This window comes from Heterodontus francisci, chromosome 22 (assembly GCF_036365525.1).
Source record: "Heterodontus francisci isolate sHetFra1 chromosome 22, sHetFra1.hap1, whole genome shotgun sequence".
In the NCBI taxonomy this organism is placed as follows: Eukaryota; Metazoa; Chordata; class Chondrichthyes; order Heterodontiformes; family Heterodontidae; genus Heterodontus; species Heterodontus francisci.
The window spans coordinates 29,931,862-29,948,149 of NC_090392.1; the positions used below are offsets into that span (position 1 = coordinate 29,931,862).

At 45.4% G+C, this 16,288-nt stretch overlaps 1 protein-coding gene across 7 annotated transcripts in view; it reads left to right on the forward strand.

Annotated features, from left to right (window-relative positions):
* Positions 1 to 16,288, forward strand: part of LOC137381290 (zinc finger protein 664-like) — a 41,680-nt gene that overhangs the window by 13,109 nt on the left and 12,283 nt on the right. For 3 of the 7 annotated variants that reach the window (XM_068053632.1, XM_068053635.1, XM_068053637.1), the window contains 2 exons: positions 11,670 to 11,728; positions 12,594 to 13,123. The gene's annotated coding sequence lies outside the window, so the exon portion shown is untranslated. The remainder of the gene's footprint in view (positions 1 to 11,669; positions 11,729 to 12,593; positions 13,124 to 16,288) is intronic. The other 4 variants (XM_068053633.1, XM_068053636.1, XM_068053634.1 and 1 more) reach the window with 2 other exon arrangements.

The window sequence follows — 16,288 nt, forward strand, 5'->3', positions numbered from 1 at the left end:
GCTGCTCCTGGCATGCCCTCCTGCACTCTTCATTGAACCATGGTTGGTCTCCTGGCTTGATGGTAATGGTAGAGTGGGGGATATGCCGGGCCGTGTGGTTACAGATTGTGGTTGAGTACAATTCTGCTGCTGCTGATAGTCCACAGCGCCTCATGGATACCCAGTCTTACATTACTAGATCTGTTCGAAATCTATCCCATTTAGCATGGTGGTAGTGCCACACAACACAATGGAGGGTATCCCGAATGTGAAGATGGGACTTTGTCTCCAGAACGACTGTGCAGTGGTCACTCCTACTAATACAGTCATAGACAGATGCATCTGCAGCAGGCAGATTGGGAAGGACGAGGTCAAGTATATTTTTACCTCTTGTTGGTTCCCTCACCACCTGCCGCAGACCCAGTCTAGCATCTATGTCCTTTAGGACTCGGCCAGCTCGGCCAGTAGTGGTGCTACCGAGCCACCCTTTGTAATGGATATTGATGTCTGCCACCCAGAGTACATTCTGCGCCCTTGCCACCCTCAGTGCTTTCTCCAAGTGGTGTTCAACATGGAGGAGTGCTGATTCTATGCTGAGGGAGGGCGGGAGGGGAGATCTCATAGAAACCTACAAAATTCTGACAGGACTGGACAGACGAGATGCAGGAAGGATGTTCCTGATGTCAGGGGAGTACAGGACCAGGGGTCACAATCCAAGGATAAGTGGTAAGCCATTTAGGACTGAGATGAGGAGGAATTTCTTCACCCAGAGAGTGGTGAACCTGTGGAGTTCTCTACAAATTATTAAATATATTCAAGAAAGAGTTAGATATAGTTCTTAGGGCTAAAGGAATCAAGGGATACAGGGAGAAAGCGGGAACAGGGTACTGAGTTTGGACGATCAGCCATGATCGTACTGAATGGTGGTGCAGGCTCGAAGGGCTGAATGTCCTACTCCTGACCTATTTTCTATGGTAGGTGGTAATCAGCAGAAGGTTTACTTGCCCATGTTTGACCTGACGCCATGAGACTTCATGAGGTCCGGAGTCAATATTGAAGACTCCCAGGGCAACTCCCTCCTGAATGTATACCATTGTGCTGGGTCTGTCCTACCAGTGGAACAGGACATACCTGGGGATGGTGATGGCAGTGTCTGGGACATTGTCTGTCAGGTATGATTCCGTGAGTATGACTATGTCAGGCTGTTGCTTGACTAGTCTGTGGGACAGCTCTCCCAACTTTGGCACAAGCCTCCAGATGTTGGTATGGAGGACTTTGCAGAGTCAGCAGGGCTGGGTTTGCCGTTCTCCTTTCTGGTGCCGAGGTCAATGCTGGGCAGTTCATCTGGTTTCATTCCTTATTGACTTCGTAGCAGTTAGATGCAACTGAGTAGCTTGCTCGGCTATTTAAGAATTAACCACATTGCTGTGGGTCTGGAGTCACATGGAGGCCAGACAAGGACAGCAGATTTCCTTCCCTAAAGGGCATTAATGAACCAGACGGATTTTTATAACAATCATTTCATGGCCATCATTAGACTAGTATTTTTCAATTCCATATTTTTAATCGATTGAATTTAAATTCCACCTTCTGCTGTGGTGGGATTTGAACCCATGTCCCCAGAGCAATCTCCTCTGTCTCTGGGTTACTAGTCCAGTGACAATAGCACTACGCCACCACCTTCCCTGTCATAAGAGTCAGAAGCTCTCATCTGCAGAGAGGAGTTCTTGGTGGATGGTTTGGAGACAAGTGACCAATTACGATTTCTGAAGCTTAATAAAATCCCCAATCTTTTTGAGGCTGTGATCTTGATCTCTGTTTCGTTGATACAACATGAGGACAGATTCTGCTAGCGGCAGAGAAGGCTGTTGGCGCAAGCGGGTGTTCATCAATGTAGAATGTATCTTGTGACATCGGGAAGAGTCACTTGATTTGATGAAGGTCACAAAAGATTGATTCAACAGTTCAAAGATTCACCACTCTATAAACATCAGCTTGGTATATTGGGAGAAAAGTATTATCAAATTTTTCCCCAGACTATGATGAGTCAGTGGAGAGGCAAGATTTGATAGCTTCTGCTCAATTCTGAATCAGTTGGCATAAACTAATATTTTTTGTAGTTTATTCTTGACTGTATCCCGGCTGATGTCCTTACACCAGGAGTAAAGTAATAAATTCTGATACCAGAGAACTCACATGTGTCGTTGGGAACTTGATTATCTTTATAACAGGTGTATGACCCGTTGGAAGATAACTTTGTGATACAAAAAAGCTTCCTTCCTCCATGTTTTCCATTGTGCCATTGTCCTTGACCAATGTTATAGTGAATGAGGTGAGAGTGACTGCCCTTGACATCAAGGAAGCATTTGACCGAGTATGGCATCAAGGAGCCCCAGCAAAACTGGAGTCAATGGGAATCAGGGGGAAATCTCCACTGATTGGAGCCTTACCTAGCGCAAAGGAAGATGGTTGTGGTTGTTGGAGGTCAGTCATCTCAGTCCCAGACATCACTGCAGGAATTCCTCACGGTAGTGTCCTAGGCCCAACTATCTTCAGCTGCTTCATCAATGACCTTCTTCAGTCATAAGGTCAGAGGTGGGGATGTTCGCTGATGATTGCACAATGTTCAGCACCATTCGCGACTCCTCAGATACTGAAGCAGCCCATGACCATCTGCAGCAAGACCTTCACAAGATCCAGGCTTGGGCTGATAAGTGGCAAGTAACATTCACACCACACAAGTGCCAGGCAATGACCATATCAAACAAGAGAAGCTAACTAGCTCCCCTTGATGTTCAACGGCATTACCATTGCTGAATCCCCCAATATCCTAGGGGTCACCATTGACTAGACACTGAACTGGACCAGCCACATAAATGCTGTGGCTACAAGAGCAGGTCAGAGGCTAGGAATCCTGCGGCGGGTAACTCACCTCCTGACTTCCCAAAGCCTGTCCACCATCTACAAGGCAAAAGTCAGGAGTGTGATGCAATACACTCCACTTGCCTGGAAGGGTGCAGCTCCAACAACACTCAAGAAGCTCGACACCGTCCAGGACAAAGCAGCCCGCTTGATTGGCACCCCATCTACAAACATTCACTCCCTCCACCACCGATGCACAGTGGCAGCAGTGTGTACCATCTACAAGATGCGCTGCAGCAACTCATCTAGGCTCCTCCGACAGCACCTTCCAAACCCACAACCTCTACCACCTAGAAGGACAAGGGCAGCAGATGCATGGGAACACCACCACCCACAAGCTCCCCTCCAAGTCACACACCATCCTGACTTGGAACTATATCGCCGTTCCTTCACTGTCACTGGGTCAATATCCTGGAACTCCCTGCTTAACAGCACTGTTGATGTACCAACACCCATGGACTACAGCAGTTCAAGAAGGCAGCTCACCATCATTTTCTCAAGGGCAATTAGAGATGGGCAATAAATGCTGGCCTGGCCAGCGATGCCCATGTAGTTTCTTGTGAAACCAGTTTCCGAGGCATTGTCAAGTACTGTGTTGAGGAGGAAGAATCTGTGACACTGTCATCAGTAGTTCAGTCACTTCTACTTCCAGTTTCTTGTTCCAAGCTAAGACCCAGAAGACAGTGTTATGACCGGGTGAGGAAGAGGTCTCCGGCTCCCCTCTCGCCCCTTTCCTAGTTTGGCCGTAACAGGATTTAACTTTTTAAAACACTGTGTTTTAGCTTAACACCTCAGTGAGTCCTTACTCACTGTTCTCTAATTGTAATTGTAAATGAACCAAGCAGACAGGCTTTCTTAGGTTTAAACAAGAAAAATGTAAGTTTATTCACCCTACCACTCTAACTCGGTTAAAATTAATAATATACATGATGCAACCACACTAGCATGCATACGAGATACACACACACACACAAATAGATACAGAGGGGGAGAAAGAATAAAGGGGGGCGGGTTTGGAGTAGTAAATGGAATTCAGTTACTGTAATTAGTTTGGATGTAAAGTCCTTAATTGGAGTTAAGTCTTGTAGTTCTTGCTGGGGCCCAGTGTACACTTTCAAACTTGTTTTGCTGGTACCAGAAGGCTGAGGATGTCCTCTGTCTTGAAGCTTAAGTTGCTTCCATGTGTCACTGGGACTTTGCTTGAGAGAGAGACAGAGAGAGAGGGGGACTTTCCTTCTCTTTGATCTTCAAATTGCAGTCTGCCCCTTTCAGTGTGGCACAATTCAAGAAGTCCCCAGGTTGGCCAGCAGGTTAGCCATGTGACCAGCTCTTTGTTTCAAACAGCATCTTCTGGAGAGGATTATTGATTCTTCAAAGCTTACTGGACACACTCGGTGAGGGGGTGGAGTGTTGGCTCTTACACAGACAAGATGTGGATCATCACTGTTGCCCAGATCAATCTTGTTAATTGAATCAGTGAGCACTTCCATTGTCTCTCTATTCAACTGTCTTTCAGAATGCAAATGTGCAGCCATGCTTTAGCTGTTCAGCTCTGTGGTCCTTTTAAACAAGTTCTGTTCAATGTCCAGTAAAAAGTTCAAGTAGTGTTCCATATGACGAAATTAATATGTTTCCATTTGGCTGGTGTGTTTTCTGTCACACTTCCACCTCTTGCCGAATGAAATGCGACATTAGGTGAGCATTTCATTATAAATTAGAAGGAAGAGACAGTACAGGAAAACACACATGCATTTGTCTCATTCATTCAGAAATCTTAAAATTGTTACAGCCTGTCTTTCCTTTGTAGCAGTGCTGCTTTACACTGCCCCTTTGTCCCTGAGGTGGGTCTAAGATAGTTTGTGTTGTCCAAGGGGTTTAAAGTTTCTTCATAACCAGCTTGCAATACGTTGGGAATGAGCAGCCCAATAAACATGTGATTTTTGGGGAGGTTTGGGTTTGCACATTTCCATGATTGACTAGGGTGCCTTTGTTCCTGTTGGGGTCTGCAGGGGGATGGTTAGATTTAATTAGCCCTGGTTTGGTGTTCTGATCATGGGAGTCAACAGTGGGTGGATCCACTCTGACCTCACTTTCAGTGCTCTGGTGAGTCATAAAAGTTCTGTTCACTTCAGGGTATTGTTGGTTCCCTTTTCTCCTGACTGTGGGGGCGGATTCTTTGCTAATCTTCTCTTCGTCCTCTGGGACATTCTTGCTTCCAGGTATTTATCCAAATTCTACTGCACTCCCCTGCGGCACTTCGACCAGGTGAGGTATCACCCTCACAGTTTCTCTGCCCTCTTGAGGACTTTCTTTATCTCTGGAGGTTCCTGTAAATGCTGTTAGCAACTGGTGGGGTGTGTCTGGTGTCTGCATTTACATAGGTGGATGTGGGGTCTAATTTTTCCAACGTTTAGGGGTTTTCATTTGGGAATCCTCCCAGACCTCCTTTAACCTGTCCGCTTTGTCCCTTTTTCCCCTTTCCTCTCTAACTTTTTTCCACACCTGTGCCTGTCTGTCCCCTTTTGTTCTCAGCAGGAGTCCGTCACAATTCACTGGCCCTCTGCTGGAGGATTTCCCAAAAGCCAATACAGGACTTAGGGATACAGGTTTCACTGTAGGTTGGGGTTTCCCTTCAACCTGGCACATTTGGCAACTCCTAGAGTACTCCACCACATCTTTGTGGTGTTTTGGCCAGTCAAACTGCTGTCTTAATGCGGGCTTTGATTTTTCATTTACTGACATGTACAGCCACTGTAATCTCAGAGGCCATTCTTAATATTTCCACTAACTGGTGAACTACTGTCCACTCCTTGCCCTCAGGTCTGTGAGGAGAATCCCACTTCTTCATCAGTACCTCATTCTTTAAATATTAGCAATCAGGGATTCCCTCTGCTTCACTTTCAGACTGGGCAGCCTGTGCTAACTCTCTCAGTACTGGGTCGGCTCGCTGAGCCTCAGCTAGGGAAAATTCATTTAATCCATTCCCTGGGTCCTCTAACTTGCCAAAGAATGTTTCAGACAGACAGACCACATGGTCATCTGCCTGCAGAGCCAGTGCAGTCTCCTTTGGGGGAGCTGGTTTGATCATGGCCTGATTCACTACACTTTCAGGGGAATTGCAGGGGACTGTCTCCAGCCACTGCCCTGTCTCTCTGACCTCCTTCGGTATTTCTTTCACTACTGGGGGGGCTACCACCTTTACCCCCGTCAGATCATTACCGAGGAGCAGGTCAACCCCTTCTAGGGCAAACTAGGTGCAATCCCTGTGGTCACCAGTCCCGAAACTAGGTCTACTCGAAGTGTACCCGGTGTAAAGGTATGGATGTACAATGCCTTGCAATACCATTCACCACCATTCTCCATTCTGGTGTTCACTGCACTCTCTGGTGGAAAGATCAGGCCTTTTCCCAGTAAAAGCAATCTGGTGGCCTCTGTATCTTTATTATGGGCTTGTTTGCCCCTCTCGAGGATGTATGGAGTTACTCTCCCTTCAGACACAATCCTGATAACCTTCAGGGATCCTATTAAATTTTCCTGCACCTGCAGCAGTATGTTTTCCCTGTAGTTTCCAGCAGTCAACTGTTAGATGACAGGTCTGTGGGTCTCACTCCTACTTACAGCATTATCCTTTTTGGCTGGAGGAGTCCAAATTTTCTTTCTTTGCCAGAACTGCTTGGGCTCCTATCACCTTCTCACCCTTTGTACTTTTTGGATTTGTGGGGGTGACTAGGAAAGGTTTTCCCCTGGGTAACTGACTTGTATATTAGAGCAAACTCATCAGCCATAACTGCGGCTTGCCTCACTCTATGTACTTTTTGTTCCTCCACATGGGTCTTTATGGAGAGGGGGAGAGAGTTTTTTAATTCCTTGAGGAGAATTGCCTCTCTGAGGTTTTCATAGCTGAGCTGCACTTTAAGAGCCCTCAACCACCAGTCAAAAGTCAGCTGCTTACTTCTTTCAAACTCCAAATTAGTTTGATCATCTTGTTTCCGGAGTGTTTGGAATTTCTGGCGGTTGACTTCCGGTACTGGCTCATATGCCCCAAGGATAGCATTTTTTTGTCAGTTCATAATTTGATGAATTCTCATCTGACAAGAATGAATAAACCTCATGGGCTTTTCCTGTTAGCTTGCTTTGTAGCAGTAGTGTCCAGCTCTCAGCTGGCCATTTTAATTGTCTTGCAAGTTTCTCAAAGGATACAAAAAATGCTTCCATATCTCCCTCATTGAATTTTGGAATCAATTGGGAAAATTTTAAAAACTCAGCAAACTGCCCCGCTTGTATCCTCCATGTTTTCACTGGGATTACTTTGTCGCCCCCTAGCTAACTCAAGCTGCCTCAGCTCTCTTTCCTCCTGTTCCTTCTGGAAATTTCTTTCTTTCTCTGTCTCTCCTGTCTTTCTTTCTCTCTCTTCTGTCTCTCTTTTTCGTTCTTCTGTCTCTCCCTTTCTCTCTCTCTCTCTTTCCCTGTCCTCTAATTCAAGTTTCCTCTGTTCTAATTGTATCTTTGTCAATATTACTCGATCTGACTCAAATTCTCAACCTACCTCTGGTTTTTTGGATTTGAGAGAAAAATGGTTGGCCACTTGTCTTAGGGGTTCCGATTTAGGCGTGAAGTGGTGTTTCTTACACAGACAAAATGTGGATCATCACTGTTGCCCAGACCAATTTTGTTAATTGAATCAGTGAGCACTTCCATTGACTCTCTATTCAATTGTCTCTCAGAATGCAAATGTGCAGCCATGTTTTAAGAGTTTGCTCGCCATTTGGCTGATTATTGAATATTTTTACAGTTCTTTTATTAATAACTTAATGTATTAGAACAGGTTTTTTCCACTTAAGTCTTAAACCAGGTCTTTATTCTGAGGAAGTTGTGGATAGCACGTTTAGTGAGGTGGTCACACTGCAGGTAATGGCTGCACAGGCAGAAAAGAGATGGGTGACCACCAGATGGAGTAGTAGGTGTAGGCAGGTAGTGCAGGAGTCCCCTGTGGCCATCCCCCTCTCTAACAGATATACCGCTTTGGATACTGTTGTGGGGGGGTGACCTCCCAGGGGAAAGCAGCAACAGCCAAGTTCGTGGCACCACGGAGGGCTCTGCTGCACAGCAGGGGAGGAAAAGGGTTGAAAGAGCTATAGTGATAGGGGATTCTATCGTAAGGGGTGCAGATAGGTGTTTCTGTGACCACAAACGAGACTCCAGGATAGTATGTTGCCTCCCTGGTGCTCGGGTCACGGATGTCTCGGAGTGGCTGCAGGACATTCTGAAAGGGGAGGGTGAGCAGCCAGAGGTCGTGGTCCATATTGGTACTAACGACATCGGCAGGAACAGAGATGAGGTCCTGCAAAGCGAATATAGGGAGTTAGGCGGAAGGTTAAAAAGCAGGACCTCTAGGGTTGTAATCTCAGGATTATTCCCTGTGCCACATGCTAGTGAGGGTAGGAATAGGAGGATAAGGCAAATGAATGCATGGCTGAAGAGCTGATGTAGGCGGGAGGGCTTCATCTACTTGGATCATTGGGATCTCTTCTGGTGCAGAGGTGACATGCACAAGAAGGACGGATTGCATCTAAACTGGAAGGGGACCAATATACTTGTGGGGAGGTTTGCTAGTACTGCTCAGGAGGGTTTAAACTAATCTTGCAGGGGGGTGGGACCCAAAGTAGTAGTCTCTCCGATGAGATAGTTGAGGCAAATGTAGAGGTTAAAGCAAGCAAGTCCAGTAGGCAGGCCGGGCAGCGGCAGGACAGGGAGCGTGGAAGGTCTGGTAGGTTAAACTGCATTTGCTTTAATGCAAGAAGCCTTACAGGTAAGGCAGATGAACTCAGAGCATGGATTGGTATATGGGATTGTGATATTATAGCTATTACGGAAACGTGGTTGAGGGATGGGCAGGTCTGGCAGCTCAATGTTCCGGCGTACCGATCCTTCCAGCGTGACAGAGGTGCAGGTAAGAGAGGAGGGGGAGTTGCACTATTGATTAGGGAGGACATCACAGCAGTACTTAGAGAGGATTTCCTGGGGGGAATATCCAGCGAGGCCATATGGTAGAACTTAGAAATAAGAAAGGGGTGATCACTTTGATGGGATTATACTATAGGCCCCCCAATAGTCAGAGGGAAGTGGAGGAACATATATGTAGGGAAATCACAGATAGGTGTAGGAATTATAGGGTTGTAATAGTAGGTGATTTTAACTTCACTAATATTGACTGGGACTGCCTTAGTGCTAAGGGATCATATGAGGAAGAATTTGTTAAGTGTGTCCAGGATAGTTTTCTGAAGCAGTATGTGGATGGCCCTACTAGAGAAGGGGCTACACTCGACCTCCTGTTAGGAAATGAGGATGGCAGGTGGTTAATGTGTCAGTGGGGGAGCACTTTGGGACCAGTGACCATAACTCTATTAGCTTCAAGATAGTTATAGAAAAGGTCCTCAGGTTAAAGTCCTAAATTGGGGGATGGCTAATTTCGATGGCATCAGACAGGAACTCTCAAAAGTTGAATGGGAGAGGCTGTTTACAGGTAAAGGGACGTCTGGCAAGTGGGAGGCTTTTAAAAGTGAGATAGGAAGAGTTCAGGGCCGGCATGTTCCTGTTAGATGGAAGGGCAAGGCTGGCAAGTTTAGGGAACCTTGGTTGACGAGGGATATTGAGGGTCTGGTCAGGATAAAGAAGGAGGCATATGTCAGTTATAGGCAGCTGGGATCGAGCGAGTCCCTCGAAGAGTATAGGGGATGTAGAAGTACACTTAAGAAGGAAATTAGGAGGGCTAAAAGGGGCCATGAGATTTCCCTGGCAGATAAGATAAAGGAGAATCCTAAAAGATTCTATGAGTATATTAAGAGTAAAAGGGGAGCTAGGGAGAGAGTAGGTCCCCTTATCAGGGTGGTAATCTATGTGTGGAGCCACGGGAAATGGGCGAGGTCTTAAATGAATATTTCTCGTCTGTATTTACCTTGGAGAAGGTCATGGAAGCTAGTGAGTTCAAGGGAGGGAACAGCAATATCCTGAAGCATATCAACATTACAAAGGAGGAGGTGTTGGAAGTTTTGAAGCGCATTATGGTGAATAAATCCCCAGGCCCTGACCAGGTGTATCCTAGGATGTGATGGGAAGCAAGGAAGGAGATTGCTGGGGCCCTGGCAGAGATTTTTGTATCATCGTTAGCCACGGGTGAGGTACCGGAAGACTGGAGGATAGCTAATGTTGTGCCTTTATTTAAGAAGGGCAGCAGGGATAAGCCAGGGAACTACAGGCCGGTGAGCCTTACATCAGTGGTGGGAAAGTTATTGGAAGGGATTCTGAGAGACAGGATTTATATGCATCTGGAAAGGCATGGTCTGATCAGGGATAGTCAGCATGGCTTTGTGCGTGGGAAATCATGTCTCACGAATTTGATAGAGTTTTTCAAGGAGGTGACCAAGAGGATTGACGAGGGCAGGGCGATGGACATTGTCTACATGAACTTTAGCAAGGCATGTGACAAGGTCCCGCATGGTAGGCTGGTCCATAAGTTCGAACACATGGGATCCAGGGTGAGCTAGCAAATTGGATACAAAATTGGCTTGGTGATAGGAGGCAGAGGGTGGTAGTGGAGTGTTGTTTTTCAGATTGAAGGCCGGTGACCAGTGGTGTGCCGCAGGGATCGGTACTGGGCCCTCTGTTGTTTGTCATATATATTAATGACTTGGTTGTGAATGTAAGGGGCATGATTAGTAAGTTTGCAGATGACACCAAAATTGGTGGTCTAGTGGACACTGAAGAAGGTTGTCTAAGGTTACAACAGGATATAGATCAACTGGGAAAGTGGGCAAGGGAGTGGCAAATGGAATTTAATGCAGACAAGTGCGAAGTGATGCATTTTGGGAAGTTAAACCAGGGCAGGACATACACTGTGAATGGCAGGGCCCTGGGGAGTGTTGTTGAGCAGAGAGACCTTGGAGTGCAAGTGCATAGTTCCCTGAAAGTGGCAACACAGGTAGATAGGGTGGTGAAGAAGGTGTATGGCATGCTTGCCTTCATCGGCCGAGGCATTGAGTACAAGGGTTGGGACGTCATGTTACAGTTGTACATGACGTTGGTTAGGCCGCATTTAGAGTACTGTGTGCAGTTCTGGTCGCCACACTACTGTAAAGATGTGATTAAGCTAGAGAGGGTGCAGAAAAGATCCACAAGGATGTTGCCTGGTTCGGAGGGCTTGAATTATAAAGAGAGATTGGATAGGCTGGGTCTGTTTTCCCTGGAGCGAAGGAGGCTGAGAGGGGACATGATAGAGGTATATAAAATTATGAGAGGCATAGATAGGGTAGATAGCCAGAATCTGTTTCCCATGGTAGGGGTGACTAAAACTAGAGGGCATAGAATTAAGGTGAGAGGGAGGAGGTTTAAAGGGATCAAAGGGGTAAATTTTTCACACAAAGAATAGTGGGTATCTGGAATGAGCTGCCTGAGGAGGTGGTGGAGGCAGAAACAGTAGCAACATTTAAGAGGCATCTGGACAGGTACTTGAATGAGCAAGGCATAGAGAGATATGGAATTAATGCAGGCAGGTGGGATTAGTATCGCTAGGCATTATGGTCGGCATGGACATGGTGAGCCACAGGGCCTGTTTCTATGCTGTACGACTCTGTGACTCTATTCAAACGTCCTTTCATGAACCCACTCCCTGCTAAGGGTTGTCTTGCTTTGTTGATTCACTGTTTTTGCCTGTTTGCTAATTTCTCTTTCTAGGATTGAGTGAATCCTTTACCATTTCTGTTTATTTGTAGGCCCAGAAAATTGCCTAACTAGTTGACTCTTTTTGATGTTGATTCGGTGCCCAGCAGTAGTAAGTCTGATTAAACTCTATCAATGGCTTTCAAGTGGTCTTGGAGATCGTTGTGTGATATATATTGATATATATTTATAAATACTTATTGGTTAACAGACAGAAAACAACAGGTCATTCTCAGGTTGGCAGGCAGTGACTAGTGGGGTATCACAAGGATCAGTGTTTGGGCCCCAGCTGTTCACAATCTATATCAATGATTTGGATTTGGGGACCAAATGTAATAAGTATAAGCTTGCTGATGACACAAAACTAAATGGGAATGTGAGTTGGGAATAGGATGCAAAGAGGCTTCGGGAGGATTTAGACAGGCTAAGTGAGTCGGGAAGAACATGACAGATGGAACACAATGTGGAAAAGTGTTGTCATTCACTTTGGATGTTATCATGAAAACCCTACATGCCAAATGGGAAATATTAATTTAATCAGTTAGAACCTTACATTAGACTTTTACTGGAAAATCTTCCAAGTAACTTTTCAAAAAAAAGTGGCAGCCAGGGTGGCCACTGCAATTTACATTTGAAATACCAAAAGATTAAACTGGAGACGACAAGTCTCATGCAACCTAGCCAGGTTGATTAAATTATCGAGAATGACCTTATCAGCAAAGTCATCAGGGCCCTCTATACCCATTGACTTTGAAAGAGCCAACCCCCTCCATGTGTGACTGGACATCTTGAGGTGTAGTACCTGGAGTCTCGGAGAAGATTCCAGAAGACCTCATTAACAGAACAAAGGGGCTTGATAATTCATGTGACAGCCTGCGCAGCTCTGGATAGACTATAAACTTTGTCACACAGAAAGCAGAGTCAGAGCAACTGAAAAGATATTAAAAAAGCAGGTGTCTCTCTCTCTCTCTCCCCAGTAAATATCAAGAGAAGACGCTGCTGCAACTGGGAACTCCCTCAAGTCTACATCCTGCCACAGCTACCAACCAGGGGATAAGAAACAACCCCCTCTTCTGCCTTCAGGGGCCCTGAGCAAAGCAAGCCCAGTACCGTGCACGTGGCCCAGCAAGGACTTCAGGAATACAATTCCAGCTGAGCACTATGGGACTAATATATATTTAAATTCCATTTATTCCAGTGTGTGTGTGCGTGTGTGTGTGCGCGTGTGCGCGTGTGTGCGTGCGCGTGTGTGCGTGCGCGTGTGTGCGTGCGCGTGTGTGCGCGTGTGTGCTTGTGTGTGTGTGTCACGCTAGTTAGGCCACAGCGAGAATATTGTCTACGGTTCTGGTCACCACACCATAGGAAGGATGTGATTGCACTGGAGAGGGTGCACAGGAGATTCACCAGGATGTAGCCTGGGCTGGAGCATTTCAACTAGAAAGAGAGACTGGATATTCGAGGGTTGTTTTCCTGAGAGCAGAGAAAGCTGAGGGGGGACCTGATTGAGGTATACAAAATTATGAGGGGCAATGATAGGATAGATAGGAAGAAACTTTTCCCTTAGTGGAGGGATCAATAACTAGGGAGCATAGATTTAAAGTAAGGGGCAGGAAGTTTAGAGGGGATTTGAGGAAAACGTTTTTCACCCAGAGGGTGGTTGGAATCTGGAATGCTTTGCCTGAAGAGGTGGCAGAGGCAGGAACTCTCACAACATTTAAGAAGTATTTAGATGAGCATTTGAAACGCCATTGCAGACAAGACTACGGGTCAAGTGCTGGAAAATGGGATTAGAATAGATAGGAGCTTGATGGCCGACACAGACACAATGGGCTGGAGGGCCTGTTTCTGTGCTGTATAACTCTATGGCTCTATGTTGGTCTATATTGCAAGAGGATTTGAGTACAGGAGTAGTGAAGTCCTGCTACAGCTGTATAAAGCCTTGGTGAGACTGCACCTGGTGTATTGTGTACAGTTTTGGTTTCCTACCTGAGAAAGGATATACTTGCCATAGAGGGAGTGCAACAAAGGTTCACCAGACTAATCCCTGGGATGGCAGGATTGTCCTGTGAGGAGAGTTGGATGAAACTGGGCCTATATTCTCTGGAATTTCGAAGAATGAGAGCTGATCTCATTGAGGCATACAAAATTCTTACAGGGCTCGACAGGGTTGTTGCAGGAAGGATGTTTCCCCTGACTGGGGGGGTCTAGAACCAGGGGACACAGTCTCAGAATAAGACCCATTTAGGACTGAGATGAGGAGGAATTTTTTCACTCAGAGGATGGTGAATCTGTGTAATTCTCTACCTCAGAGTGTTGTGGAGGCTCAGTCATTGAGTTGATCAACACAGACATTGATAGATTTCTAGGTATTAAAGATATTAAGGGATATGGAGATAGTGTGGGAAAATAGCATTGAAGTAGAAGTGCAGCCATGATCTAATTGAATGGTGGAGCAGACTGATTGGCCTACACCAGCTCCTATTTCCTATGTTCCAATATCTGCATAATGGTTGTCGTTAGGGAGGTCTTTCAAAAGATCAATAATTTCAGAGGTAACAAGAACAGGGCTGTATTGAAATCCCTGGGGCAATCTGGTCCAACATTTCTGATACTCATCAGGTGCAGTCATAGCTGTTTCTGGCCCATCAGTTTCTTTGACTGGATGTGACCAAAAGCCATTTGCTAGGTCAATACAAGATTTATATTTCTCCCTCTTGATTCTAGTAGAAAGGCTGTGGAATTCTGCTGTTGTGCAGTATGTGGGGCCATCACCTTATTTAAAGCTGAAATCAACTAATATCCACCTCCCATCTAGTTTGGCGACATCAAGCAGTGGTGAATTAGTTCTCGATCCCATTTTTATTAGGACACCTTGTTCTTCTAATTCTGTAATGGTTTTAAGGAGATCTAATTTCACCTGGTGGTCCTGCATAGGCCACTGTTTTTTGGGCTTGTGCCAGCCTGAATCAAGTGAATGAGGTCCGATGTCTACTTTGCTGCATTGATTTGGGTGACATTGTAGATCCTCTAGAAGCCTTTTTCTCGCCTTCCTGGGCGAGTTTGATCAAGTTGGACCTAAATGTGTTTTTACCTGTCATCCTGGTCTGTGGTTGCTTTCACAGGTCTGGTTGAGATTTTAAGGTAATGTTTTATGTCTGGTTGTCCTATAATGAGACAACAGGCCAATTTTGGTACCAGTCCTACCTCTAGGGTGGATGTGATTCCATAAACGGTAATGGGTATTTTGTAAAATTCAATTATTTGCTTCTTGTATTGTGTGAATTCCCCCAAAGGTACATGATAAATTGGGGTCTCCAACTCTGTCCCTTATTTTTTTTATAATTGTGGGGTTTATTACAGTGTAATCAGCTCCTGTATCAAATAGGACCTCCAATTGTTCATTGGTGGGCAGCATCACCAGGGCACGGGGGAATTCCAGAGGTGCTGGCTGGGTGCCAGGCCTTCAGTCCTGAGATTGGTAATCCTCAGAATCCTGAGTTTTCTTTTTGGCCTTGCTTTTGACCATTTTGACTTATTTGTGGTCCTCCCTTTTTGGGATCCCTTGGTGCGGGGATGGCACGGGTCTGTCAGACCATTTATTATATCGATTGTTAGAGGGGAGACAATGGCGTTGTGGTACTAGTAATCCAGAGGCCCAGACCAGGGTTCAAATCCCACCATGGCAGCTGGTGAAATGTAAAATCAATTAATTATTACGTTCAATTAATTAATAAAAAAAAAGGTTCTGGAATTTAAAAGCTAGTCTTAGTAATGGTGCCATGAAGAAACTAACATCAATTGTCATAAAACCCCATCTGGTTCACTAATGTCATTTCGGGAAGGAAATCTGCCCTCCTTACCTGGTCTGGCCTACATGTGACTCCAGACCCACATCAATGTGGTTGACTCTTAACTGTCATCTGAAGTGGCCCAGTAAGCCACTCAGTTGTCAAGGGAACAATGCCCACATCCCATGAAAGAAGAAAAAAACCCTCCTGTTGGGGTGATGTCGGTCTTGTCGGGAATCTCTTTGATCCCTATTCTGGTCATTCCAGTATTCCCCCACCCCCCCCCCCCCCCTCACCCCCTATGACTCTTTGATGGTCATGGTGTTATGACTGAGGCTGGAGGAGTGCACTATCTTTCTCTAGTTCCATTTCTCCATGGGTCACAATATATATTTAAATGTTTTACCCAGTTACCTATACAGCCAATTATATACTTGATCAATTTTGCTTTCAGAATAAAATCTACCAACCAGATTTCTTTAAAAAACAACAACATTATTAATTTATTAAAAAACAAGACATATTTAATGCAGATGCAAAACTTATTGACACACAGGTTGAAATATGAAAGTTCTCTTTTAAATTAACCCAACACCCACGCACGCACACGCCAGTTAAAGAAAAAAATAAAGACGTTTTCTCGACAGAGATCTCTTCACAAAAAGGACAAAAATACTTTGGCCAAATATTTATTAATTCTTGAAGACAAAAAAGAATGGAATGACCTCAGCTGTCACTGGGATTGTTTTGGAGCAGTTCTCTTCATGCAATTTTGAGGATTATTCTGACAGGAACTGAAGAATTTAGATTGGGGGCGGCTGTTTGAGGGTAAATCAACATCTGACATGTGGGAGTCTTTCAAACGTCAGCTGATTAGAATCCAG